The sequence below is a fragment of the Centruroides vittatus genome, unplaced genomic scaffold (assembly GCF_030686945.1).
Source record: "Centruroides vittatus isolate TY-2023 unplaced genomic scaffold, ASM3068694v2 contig_2328, whole genome shotgun sequence".
Taxonomy (NCBI): Eukaryota; Metazoa; Arthropoda; class Arachnida; order Scorpiones; family Buthidae; genus Centruroides; species Centruroides vittatus.
Window position 1 is genome coordinate 90,619 of NW_027121458.1, and position 13,745 is coordinate 104,363.

General features: G+C 32.1%; 1 protein-coding gene across 1 annotated transcript in view; it reads right to left on the reverse strand.

Moving 5' to 3' along the window:
* Positions 1 to 894: 894 nt before the first annotated feature.
* LOC136971108 (zinc finger protein 271-like) overlaps positions 895 to 13,745 on the reverse strand; it is a 55,729-nt gene continuing 42,878 nt past the window's right edge. Inside the window, exons 4-6 of the transcript XR_010880097.1 lie at positions 1,256 to 1,324; positions 1,081 to 1,170; positions 895 to 1,005 (exon numbers count right to left, since the gene is read on the reverse strand). The gene's annotated coding sequence lies outside the window, so the exon portion shown is untranslated. The remainder of the gene's footprint in view (positions 1,006 to 1,080; positions 1,171 to 1,255; positions 1,325 to 13,745) is intronic.

Here is a 13,745-nt window from a genome sequence, read left to right on the forward strand (position 1 = left end):
TTGCTTATCCGCTTTTTTCAATGCTTGTCCAAATGCTTGTTCAATAACAATTCTAGTTGAACTAAGAATTTTATTGTAACATTTTTTAATATTGTTTAAGTTCATGATAAGGAGTTAATAAATTTTTTAATAATGGATATACACTATCACCTAATAAATGATAATTTTCTGAAATCATCTTAGGATTATCTTTCATTTTTAGAAAGAGAGGACTTCTTTGGAACTCTGGCATCATTTGATGAGCCTGGCCAACCAGCAAAGACATCTATAAATTTTAATTTTGCATTATATACAGCCTGTAGAATTACAGAAGTGAAATTTTTCTGTTGAAATGTGCAACCTTTTCATTTTTGGGGGCTGTAAATGGAATACGAGTTCCATCAATACAGCCTAAAACTCCAGGAAAACTGTTTCACCCTCTCAGTTCATTAAATTTTTTAACAGTTTTTTTCAATTTCTTCTCCTGTAGGCCACTGGATCACTCTCTGCTATTTGCATTAAATCAAGGTCTGTTCAACTCGCAAACTGAAATTAAAAAATGGCTACAACATGTGTTTGGCTTTCATAACTTCAAATTAATCTATTTTTTCGATAGTGATAGAAGAGTGCGACAACACCTGTGATGTAACTTATGAAAAGACACTTTTCGGAAGTAAATTTTTAAATAAGTTTCAGACATCACGCAATTAAACGTGACATTCTGCGCAATGAAATAAAAAAATAACATATATAATGTTAATGATAATGGTAGTTTAATAACATTTATAAAGAACTATGCGTATAACTGAAGAAAACCATTGACAGGTGAAGCGAGTTGGTGTATAAACAAAGAAACTGTTAAAGATACACTTATATATGATATATAATTATGTAATTATTACAAAATCTTATATTTAAATGTACGTTGAGTTCATAATTAACATCTCGATGATATTAATTTTCGCGTCTCGTTGCTGTCCTCAGTTTTAAAAGACCAGAAAATACAGAATGAAGTGAATTCGCCATCTAAAAAAATTCAAAAATTAAATATATCATTACAAGGTTTTCATGATTAATATTATAAAATGTAGTTTAAAATACTTTAATCGGAAATTTCTTGGTAACGTTGAAGTAATCATTCATGGATAAGCATAGAGATGCTTTACCAAATCTCTTCATAAAATTCAGCATCTGCACAATAACTTATTTGTGTTATTATATTGCAATTACAGAAATATTTTAAAAATTTATCCGTTGATAGATTATTAAACTTAACCTTTAATTTTTGTTCTAAAGTCAGATCGCAATCAGCAAATCTTCTTATGTCTTGAAAGGATGTTTGCATCTGAAAGAGAAAAACGAAGGAAAACGTTTGATTAAATTCGTAAACGAATTTTTTTCCAATATCTCTTATGGTATGCAAATAGATCAGCAATGGTACAGTCTGATAGAGGGAGTTACGACGAAAATTTCCCTATAATGTAAGTGTCATACACCATAATGTAAAGTACGATGTGTTGAGTTGAGAAAAAATATTGGGTGTACTATAGATTACCACCTACGGAATTTCAGGACTTTGATTATATATTTGAACTCAAGGGACCGAGACGAGTTCAACGGTACTCTATTTTTGGACCGGAGACGAAAAATAAAAAAGTTATCATTCTTTTTAAGTTACCATACTTTTTTAATGCTCTTACGAAGACAGCGCCATAGTTGCTAGTACTGCCATCTTGCGGTAAAGTCTGCAAACCATGACGTCGGACTACGGTCACCTCTAGTAGGGTTAAACACGCGATACGAGAGCGGAGAAAGCGACGCGACTTCCGATCATCGCGCGATCGCCATTTCGGTTAATGTTACTTATGGCAGCGAACATGGCGGCCGTTTCCACTGTTCGTGCTCCCGACTGACCTCCTGGAGGAGAGCCGCCGGCAGGCCGCCATGTGCTAAACGTCACTAGTTATTGATTCACGGTAGTTCTTGAACAAAGTAAAAAAAGCGGGGGGGACATCTACTAAAGGCAATTTTAATGGCAAGCGACGCGACTCCCGATCGCGATAGCGAGGCCAACTTAGCGAAGAGAGCAACGCGACTTCCTATCATCGCACGATTGCCGGAAAAAAGTATGATAACTTTATTATTTTTCGTCTCCGGTCCAAAAGTAGGGTATCGTTGAACTCGTCTCGGTCTCCTGAGTTCAGATATATACTCAAAGACCCGAAATTCCATAGGTGGTAATCTATAGTATTACCAAAATATTAATGTCGGTATGTATTCTTTGTAATTTTTTTAAAGAAACTTTTTATTTTTGTAAATAATTTTTAGAACGTTACTATATTTACAGTTACCCTACTGCCGTTTGAGATTAAAAATGTATCTTCTGGAATTTTTAGTGATTGTTTAGAATTTTAATGTAATATGATATACGCCCACTTTAAAGGTAATATATTAGAAGTGTTGAACACAAGATCGTGTTAATAACAATCACATGGCTTTTTCCACCTTTATTTAGTTGATACGGTACACGTTTCGGGCCTTGTGCCCCTCAGTCAACAGTCTTCCCCCAGTATGGCACTTGCGCACGGTAAGTTTGCACATTACCAACCCGAGAATTAGAAGGTTATAAAAATCTTGTACATTATTAGTAATATTCTTTCTCCTATTAGAGACGATTAATGTACTGTACGTTTTCCAAGTACGTTTGAGCACTTCCTTTGGTACGTTTATGTTGAGACGAAGTTCAGAATTTTTCTTCTAGACAAATTTCTAGGCAAGTCCTTCAAGTGTAAGCTTTAGTGTAAACTTTCTTCTATTGAGCAGTGTTTGGATTGTGCGATAGTTGAAATTTACATAATAACGGGGAGAGGGGTTGAAACGAATTCAAGCCCTCTGGTGGTGTTTTTGGACGAAAGTATTAAGATTTATAGTATATTTAGCCAGTTTTTATTTATATTTATACTTATGTTTTTATTTATACAATTTTTTGAGTTAAGTATAGCTAGACTTTCTTTGAACTTTCTATTATATGTGTCTTTTTCTTTGTACAGAATTTTGGTGTTGTCCTTATCACTATTGCAGTTATTTATTAGGCGGTGATCATGGAAGACAGATTGCATTCTTTGCTGCTTCATATCAGCTATATGTTCTTTTATTCGTATTTTTAATTTCCGTTTTGTTTCCCCAATGTAGGTATATGGATTTTTGCAAGTACACGGCAATTTTGAACCTTTCATAAAACCTTGTACTATCACAAAAACTATCAACTACAATTCCCAAATACCGTTGTATATAAAACAAAACGTCTTCATCATGTAATACAAGAACATTAAAAGTAGAACTAGTAAACCTGATAATATACAAAAGCATCTAAATAATTTAAAGAAAAAGTTCGTATTAGACGGACACCCAATCCGATTGATAAATACATGGAAAAACAAATACAAATGTTAACCTACGAAAAACAAATCTAGAAGATAAAAACCAAGATATAAAATACAAAAGCTATCCATATATAAAAGGATTGTACGAAGAAATTAACAAAGAAATGAAGAAAATAAATATAAAGTTAGCATCAAAATATGAAAAATTACTATCTCGAATAACAAATATAAGAAAAAGACAACTTGATGACAATACAGAAGAAACCAAAAACGTAGTTTATGAAATACCATGTACTTGCAAAAATCCATATACTTACATTGGGGAAACAAAACGGAAATTAAAAATACGAATAAAAGAATATATAGCTGATATGAAGCAGCAAAGAATGCAATCTGTCTTCCATGATCACTGCCTAATAAATAATTGCAATATTGATAATGACAACACCAAAATTCTGTACAAAGAAAAGGACACGTATAATAGAAAGTTCAAAGAAAGTCTAGCTATACTTAACTCAAAAAATTGTATAAATAAAAACATAAGTATAAACGTGAATAAAAACTGGCTAAATATACTATAAATCTTAATACTTTCGTCCAAAAAACACTGCCAGAGGGCGTGAATTCGTTTCAACCCCTCTCCCCGTTATTATGTAAATTTCAACTATCGCACAATCCAAACACCGCTCAATAGAAGAAAGTTCACACTAAAGCTTACACTTGAAGGACTTGCCTAGAAATTTGTCTCAACATAAACGTACCAAAGGAAGTGCTCAAACGAACTTGGAAAACGTACAGTACATTAATCGTCTCTAATAGGAGAAAGAAGATAACTAATAATGTACTGTACAAGAATTTTATAACCTTCTAATTCTCGGGTTTGTAATGTGCAAACTTACCGTGCGCAAGTGCCATAGTGGGGGAAGACTGTTGACTGATGAGGGGCACAAGGCCCGAAACGTGTACCGTATCAACTAAATAAAAGTGGAAAAAGCCACGTGAATGTTATTAACACGATCTTGTGTTGAACACTTCTAAGACAATACAACACGGTTTCACAACAAATCAAGGTAATAATTTTTTTATAAAATAAAAAACTTCCTTGTATTATAAAAATATTTATACAGTAGAGAGTCGTTAATCGGAACGCCGGTAATCGGAACGATTTTCAGTCGGACTGTGTCGTGCTGAATCGAACGTTTTTGATACTAGATTTACTTCTAAAGTATAATTTTCATGTTTTTTTTTATATTCCTCAATATATTTATTTTGTTTGTACAAAATGCAGAAATAATCTTTAACGATACGATAGCCTCGATTATTATTATATAAAATTTTCGTTAGGCTTAAAATCGACGAAAATTTAACACGAAGCGACACGCAACGGAGAAAAATTTAAACATCGGACAGGTTAATATATTTTTTCGTACAAAGTCGGTAATGGGAACAAATGACTAATCTGAACACCCCCAGTCCCCAATTGATTCCGATTTTCGACGCTCAAAAATATTTATATATTAAATTTTTATGAATTATTTATATTTATTGACTAAAGATTGGTGAATAATGTAAAAAACCCAGAAGTGTCATATGAATGTGACAGACAGATTTGTAAGAAAAAATCGTAGAAATTAGTTTTTTGGTATGACAAAATAGTTTTTATGTCAAAGGAAATAATCTACACGCGTTATATTGTTATATTACTGATTGTTTTAAATTTGTTGGTATAGCACTGAAGAGGGGCTTAATGATAAAATAACTCCGAAATGCATATGTAACCTGTATCATCAATGAATGACGTTCCTGACCTAAAGGCTGTAAGATAGTCTACCGTAATTTTTTCGGATCAAAGAGTCATATATATGTATGAACGAATAAATACTACCATAACAGATATTTAGAAATATCTTACGTTTGATGTAAAAACAGACGCCAAGAATCCAACTAAAATACAACCAAAAGTTATTACAGCACAACCCATAAAAATGAATACTTTCAACGCAAATTCCACTTTCGAAAAGACTGCAACAAAATAAAGTAAACACGTTTCTGTTAATAAAGCGGCATACGAAATTGTTATTACATAATTGAATGGACCGTTGAGTTGATTGGTGAATGTCCAAATTTCATGGTGCTGTGCCATAATTTCTTCCAATTCAAGTTCCATGTTTGGATTGTCCTTTCTCAAGTTATACAAATCATCTGATATTTTCTGAAATTCTTTCGTTAAACAAACAATAAGCAAAACCGCAAAGAAGCTGATATAAGGTAATCCTCCGCTTATCAAAACCATCCATATTCCAACTTCGATGCTACAGGAAAGTGCTTCGAGTGTGAATAATTCTCTTTTTTTCAAATCGTGATAAAAGAAAAATACATTCAAACACTGAAGCCATAATGTTAAAATTATTGTCAAAATCATTGTGGCAATTCCTGTGTGATTTATAATAGAAAACAACTGATTATCGCGAAAGTAATTTGAGTTTCTTAGTTTTATTCTCGTATTTAATTTCACTCTTCTGACGATGCTAAATATTACGGCAAAAACTAAGGCAAGAATACAGACGCCTACTTTGACAAAGATGTCGTCGTCGACAATCGAATACCAGGATATACAGGGCGTTTTATTTGACACAAGAGGAATTGTCATGCAAAAAGTAAGAAAGAAATGTATCCAGTAAAAACATTCGATGAAAGATAGATAAAACGTCTTCATAAGATTGAGCAGATAATTGTGGTTTCTCGTGACGCATGAACAGGGATTAAAGAAATTCCATCCGTAAATCATTGACATTGAGGTAAACGATGACAGAAAACATTTCAAACATATTTCCTGTTGAAATCTTGTAACCTTAAGCCTAATACTTGATGAAGTTTGCATCCTGCCCTTCTCGAATAATTTAAATTAGCTTTGTGACGTAACAACGCTTATATTTAAATTACAAAACAATTATTAAAGAAAGAAATTATTTGTTATAGAAATTAAGCGTAGTTATTTTCTTAGTTTCTGCGATGAATTGTAGCTCACTGTCTCGTACTCACTTACATAAGTTATTTTACTCTAATGATTTTTATAAGCGATTTTCAACAATGGAATTTTAAAACATCCGCTTATTTAACTAAAATATGCTTGAAATTATAATAGCGCTGTAAAACATACACAAGATAATTAAAGATCAACAGAACTAAGTAGTAGTAAACAAAATAAAGTGGTTCGCTTCCGTAATTTATGCAATTAATTTAACTTTAAAATGTCCATATAATATTACAAAGGACACTTTATAATGTCCTTGGAAACATTACAATTATCGATATCCACGTTTTAACGAAAATGCGTATTCAAGGATACACGTTAACACTACTCTTTTAATTAAACGGGTAAACTTTACACTCTCAATATTAAAGCCGAATCGATACAGCTTTCGATTTAACGTATAAAGTTTCAGGCTGGTAGCAAGAGCATTTGGCACCACAGGCAAACTTAAATGTGGCGGCTTTTGAATAAGCCTTTGGTTAGTCTGTTGCGAATTTAAAAATCATAAAGTAATTTTCATTAACAAAATGCATATTATACTTCAATACAACAAGAAAGGTACCAAAATATTATAAAAAACAAAGCGCATTTGTATACAATAATAAAGGCATTCCGGAAAATTTTGAGGAACAGTATTGTAAAAAATGTACAAATACATGTTATAATATAATTTTTCATACTTCTATGCGACTGTTTTCTATGAATTTGTTAGTTCTCCCACGTAACAATTCAGTATATTGATGCCCTGAGCACGTCCCCTTTTCTGCCAGTCCACACGAGCATGATTGTTGTTAATTCATCGAACTTTAAAAAGAGACAGAATTCGAATTTTTCTAACCTTATCCATGGAGATTCATTGATTACCGTAAGAATTTTCTCCTCCCCTTCTCTTGGCCTTTTATTGAAAAAAGTCGAGAATATCAGCGTTGATGATTTCGTAGAATTAGATTTGGAATTAAACCAGGGCTGTGGGGTGGGAGTAGGAGTCGTGGAGTTTTGGTATTTTAGTCGGAGTCGTCAAAAATCCCCCCAACTCCGACTCCTTTTTACTTTCTCAACTTGTTATGTATATGAAAAACGAAAAAGTATTTGACTCTCCGAGTTTTTTTCTGCAAAATCCATACGTTTGGAGGTCTGAAATACGTTTGTTCTGAAATATGAAACAATATCTCAGAATGAGTAAAGCATAAAAAACAAAATTTAGCACAGTAGCGTGTGTATAAAGGGCATTAATCTATTAAATTTTGGTTCTTTATTAAAATCCGATCGGGTAGAGGGACAAAAGAGATCTTGTGTCATATCTCCAGTGTGGTCGGACTTAATAAATATTTTACTCGTTATTAGCATTCACAATTTTATAATATAATCGAAATAGATTAATAATAATAATAAGCTTAGAGTTCAAACGGTTAAGAGTTGAAATTTGGTACACTGTTGGGATACATCATAAGAATATACACTAACAAGGGAACTGTCGGAGTGTCATCTAATAGATTTTAATAAAATTTACTTAATAATTACGTTAAAAGTATACGAACTCTATGACAAATTTTTAGTATTCACTAAAAGTGTTAATCAGAGTTATTAGCAATCAAATGTCGTACTATTTTATAGTACTTAAACACAAATATGCAAATTTTTAGAAGTGAAAGGGTCGCGGAGGAAGACGGCGATATTACATTTAGAATAAATTCTGGAATTTTCGAAAATGGGAGAAGAATTAATAAAATTTAGTTTGATTACGTTAAAAGTGTATAAACTCTATATTAAATTTGTAATGTTTACTAAAAGTGTTAATCAGGATTAATAGCAATCAAATGTCGTACTATTTTATAGTAGTTTAACACAGATATGAAAGTTTTTAGTAGTGAAAGGGTCGCGGAGGAAGATACAGTAATACCTCGATTTTCGTTGACTTTGGTTTTCGTCGATTTTTTGCAAAAAATTTGCCTCGGATTTCGTCGGCGTGCCACATGATCTCGTTGCTAATTATGCGAAAACAAAGAGCGACCCACGCATTTTTCTGCTCACAAGTCATCGTGGCGGTGTTTTTTGCTGTACGAGCATTACTCCGCGCGTTTAGCCAAACAATTCCATTGCTTCCATTCTTTTTAGTTCCATCGTGGGACCAAAGAAAGTTTCCAGAGCCAGTAGCCCTTCGAACAAGGCCAGGAACACGATCGAGTTGAAGGAAATCATTAAAAAATACGTGACTGGCATTAAGATTGCTGAAATCGGTCGCATGTACTGTACGGGAAGTCGGCATCCACGATAAGTTTCGTTGTGGCGAAAAAGGAAGCAAAAAGGAGGCTAATGTAGCGAAAGGCGTAAATGTGCTAATGAAACAGAGACCGCAAACAATTGAAGAGGCCGAACAGTTATTATTAATTTCGATCAATCAAAAACAGTTAGATGGCGATTCTGTTTCGAAGACCATTGTATTAGTTTTTTATACTCATTTTATATTAATTTCTTAATTTTTTTAGTATTAAACACTACGAAAACAGAGGTATCACTGTATTACATTTACAGAGTAGAAGAAGGAATAACTCAAATAAATATTATAAAAGATTAGCTATATATACTAGTTTAACAATGAAATTTAATATAAAAGTATTGATAGAATAAATGTAAAGAAAGCAATCGAAACGTAATAAATAAATACATTTTAATAGATATATTTAAAAGTTATTATATTCACAAATTATTAGATGGGCAACTATTTACGTGATATTTTTCAACAAAGCAAAATAAACAAAGAATCTGTTAGCATCGTGCACATTTAACAAATCGAAGATTTTCGCAATTACTCTCGACACAATTTAAACTGTCAGTGTTTAAAAAAGAAAAACAAACTTGTTTTACATTTAAGAATTGACACTTTTCATTTATGAGTCCAGAAGCGAACCGTGCATGTTTAATCAAATTATTAAATGTTGGCGCAGATAATTGATGATGAAGAATCGAATGTAATTTTATAATGCCATTTCTAGTTGTCCAAAACAATTTCGTCGAAGAATCATTACAGAATAATTGTATAGCATTTAAAATTTCTTTAGCTAAAAGTTTTAATTGTCTATGAAATCCGACATCTAAAGGTTGGCATATAGACGTACACTTCGGTGGAATAATTAATATTTCGCATGAATCTTGATTTGTAGATGTTTGAAATACTGTATTATAAATATTAATATTTGTTTGTCTACTCCACGAGTCAATTATTAATAAAGAGTTTTCTGTTATATTTGGAGATAATACGTCTTTTACATAGTTTATAATAATTGATGTAGATAATTTGCCAGATGAGCTAGCTGTAACAGTTACGTTTGGGGCATTGAACAGCGATGCTTGAACTCTACGTCCAAAGGTTCCACGAGCCTCTTGTAAGCAAATAAATACATTACCTATAACTAGTCCGTTAGCATTAATTAAATATTGGATAGTGTAGGAATGCGTAACTTTATTACTTGGAAAATGTGCAAATCTAATAGTGTTTTTTTTTCCTTTATATGAAAGTGTTCTTGGTGAAATCATTTCGTATGAAAAACCACACTGATCCGTATTGAATATGAAGTTACGCGAATAAGATGGCAATAAATTTTTTACTGTTGTTTGAAATTGCGCAGCTTTTACTAAAATATCCTTTTCGTTCACTATTTCTGTTTTATTTACAAGTTTTGTAATCTTTCGAGATACTAATCTATATTCTTTTTAAAATTTTGCAACCCAAGAATCACTAGCTGTAAACTTAATTGAACTATTCAGTTGAAGAAATTTCTGTAATGCCCATATTTTTAATTGATTTCCTTTAACAATTTTATAGCTGCCTCGAGCTTCGTCAAACATTTGTTTAGTATGTTCTTTAATGATTTTTAACGTTTCAATTCTATGCTTTCGAGATTTAAATTGTTTTTCCCATTTATATAAATCACTAAAACGTTTTAATTCTTTAGCTCCTTTCCGCTGTAATGTGTGTAATTTCCATTTTGGGTGTTTCTTATGCAAGTTAAGAATTTCTTCTTTTCGTTTTGTTGAGATTATATTCTTATCGAATTTTTCATTATCTGAATATCCCGATTCACAGTCAGTGTCTGCGTTATCAATTTCTTTCTCTAGAAGCAGACGTGTTATTTTATTATCTGAAATAGGCCTATCTATAATCAAATTATTATTTTCCATCTGACAAAACTCTTCGTCATCTCTACTTACATAACTACTTAAAATATCGCTAAATGCATTAAAAAGCAGTTTAGCTACCTGTTTATCCACGTCTGAAATATTAGGTCTACAAATATTTTCTGTATGCCAAACATTATCACATAAACGTTTAAATTCTGCTATAATGTTTTGAATATTTACATTTAATTCTCCCATTTTCGAAAACTAGAATTCATTCATAAATGTAATAACGCTGTGTTCCTCCGCGACCCTTTCACTTCTAAAAATTTGCATATCTGTGTTTAAGTACTATAAAATAGTACGACATTTGATTGCTAATAACTCTGATTAACACTTTTAGTGAATACTAGAAATTTGTCATAGAGTTCGTATACTTTTATCGTAATTATTAACTAAATTTTATTAAAATCTATTAGATGACACTCTGACAGTTCCCTTATAAAAAGGAATTTTTCTAAATTCCTATCGTGGGGCGAAGAGGGAGAGGGTTAAGGATTACCAAAAAGAACTGCGTTTCTACCGTACTATTTTAGATGCGGTATTTTGCGTTTTTGTGAAAAATCGAACATACTTTTATACCCATTTAAAACTTTTCTAATTAGTCTCGGAAGAGAAAGGACCTAATTCTTGCACCCAGTGAAAACGGATAAAATCGGCTATAATTTAAATATCTTAATTTTCGTTATCGTTACATTCTGCGTGAGCAAGTCTCGTTCACCTGCTAGTTTTTTTTTTTTCTTCTTCTTATTATTATTATTATTTTATAAAATTCGTCCCTACCCTTAAAATTAAGCTCGAGATCTAATATGAGTACAGACAGAAAAAAAATCTTACAAAATTTGAAGATGATATTTATTATGCACTGGAAAAAATAAATCACATTGACTACTCTTCAAGTTTGGGTGTTAAAACGGCAATACTGCTCTATCTAGACATTATACAAAATACAACATTGATTGTCACCGCATTGCCACCAACCAAGTTTCGGTAGAGCGTTTATTTTCTGCTCTTAAATTATTAAATATGATTTCAGAGCTACAGTGAATGCTGACTTAATAAAAGTGATTTTTTGTAAAGGGTAATTCAGTTTATAACAGAAATGAAAAATAATAAATTAATCAACATGGCAAAATAAGCAACCTTTTCTTACCAGTCTAAACGTTATATTTCTTAGCTTAGTTTAATGTATCTGTATACTTATAAATTACCCAATATACACCAGTGGCCTGCCGTCATTGGAAGCGGTGGAAGCGCCGCTTTTCTCGTATTTTCTAAAATATAAATTTTCATATTTTAACGTAGTTTGAATTAATTAAAATTTATATTTTATTATAATTGCATTATGTATCTTATTACAAATTTCTATACTACATGTGAAATAAACAATAAAATTGTTATTGCATATTTGAATATCAGTGGCGGAATGGAAGCGCTGTAATGTCGAAATTAGGTCAGCTTCCAAACAGTCAGATTATCGGCATTGGCGCATGCGCTTTACAGAGGACCAATCTCACAATGTTTAGCTGGTGAAAGCTACACACGTATTACGCTTCCAATGATTCTATCCCGGACCAGTTCTGGGCTGTTAGCCGCCTGCCTGCTAGATATTTGGCCGCCTTCGCCTGATTATGTGAATCATAAGTACTGTACATTTATAACTTCACCCAACCGATAAGAATTTACTGGTATGATGTTTTTATGATTGTTCTGTATAGTTAACAGGAGTTTTAAAAAATCCATTAAAATATTTGATATTTTTATTCTGCTCTCCCATCTTATATTACTTACGGATTTCAATGTTAAACCAGTGATATTACGATTTCGTATGTTCCATCTATGAGGGTATGTAGAAAACAACGTGTACAATTCTTGTACAATGTTAAAAAAATTAACTGTTATATTGGCAGCATTATCTACAACCAAATTTAGTGAATAAGACGCACAAGGTGAAAAAAGCTCCAGAATTTATTTTCCTTAAATTTACGATTTATGTATTGGTTGTCATAAAAATTTGTCTTTCCACTTTTTTCCCAAGACTACAAATATTCAAGTACAAAGTAACTGGTTTCGACTTATTTCTACTTAAGAAGTAATTAAATAATTAAGAGATTAGGGAATTGGGGACATAAATAAAACCCTGCCGAAAGAGCCAGAATTGTACTTAAACAAAAGCTTAATTAAACAAATTTTTAGCCGACTACGGTGGGGACTGATTTCTTCGTAATACTATATAATAAAGACAGAAATTTTTCCAGCTCAATGATAGTGACCGGAAAGTTGTAAATTTGGAAAATTTTCGTGAACACTGGTCTTGAAACGAATTAGAAAACAAATGACGGACAATTTACTTAGTATTAAGTTTAACATATTTAGTTTTTACAGCTATAATGAAAAACTTTTAAAATTTATAAAAACTCTGTCGCGTTCTTTAAGGTACACTAGTGATGCGACAAAAGGCATTTGACATTGACCGGTACTGGCACTCTCGGGATATGGCACGCACACCCTGCACACCTATCTGGACCGTTTCCGATTCCATCATTAGCCACTCGTATCGAGCTATTTGACTAAGTGGATTGTTTTAAAATTTAAAAAGTAAAGAATATTTTATGTTAATTTTATGTACGTTTCTTTTCAAAGCTACATTTGGTGTTTTCGTATTGTTATTTGTAAAGAATAATACTTCTTAATAGTAATATACAGTGGAACCTCGACTAACGAGCACCTCGCCTAACGAGCACCTTGCACAACGAGTATTTCGCATAACGAGCAAAACAAATTGTAAAAATTGTCTCGCTTAACGAGCGATATTTCGCATAACGAGTGATGAGGAGAGGGAAAGTCCCGAATTGTGCGAATGCGGCATGCTCCATCAGTCTATGTTTAGCACTCGTTCCGTTAGCATCTTAGTGTCGCTTGTGATCACATATTTTTCCAAACTTGTGTTCACACATATTACTTATAAACATCAACAACCATAGCCCGTTATATAATAAACACGCCAAACGATATGCCAAATTCTTGGGTCATTAAATTTAATGACAGATTCCAAATTAAATTTTAAAAATGTCTGAATTAAAAATTAACTATTTATAATTATTAAATTTAATACGAGATGGAAACATAACTGCTACCTCTAGTCAAATTAATTAATTTATATTTAATTATAG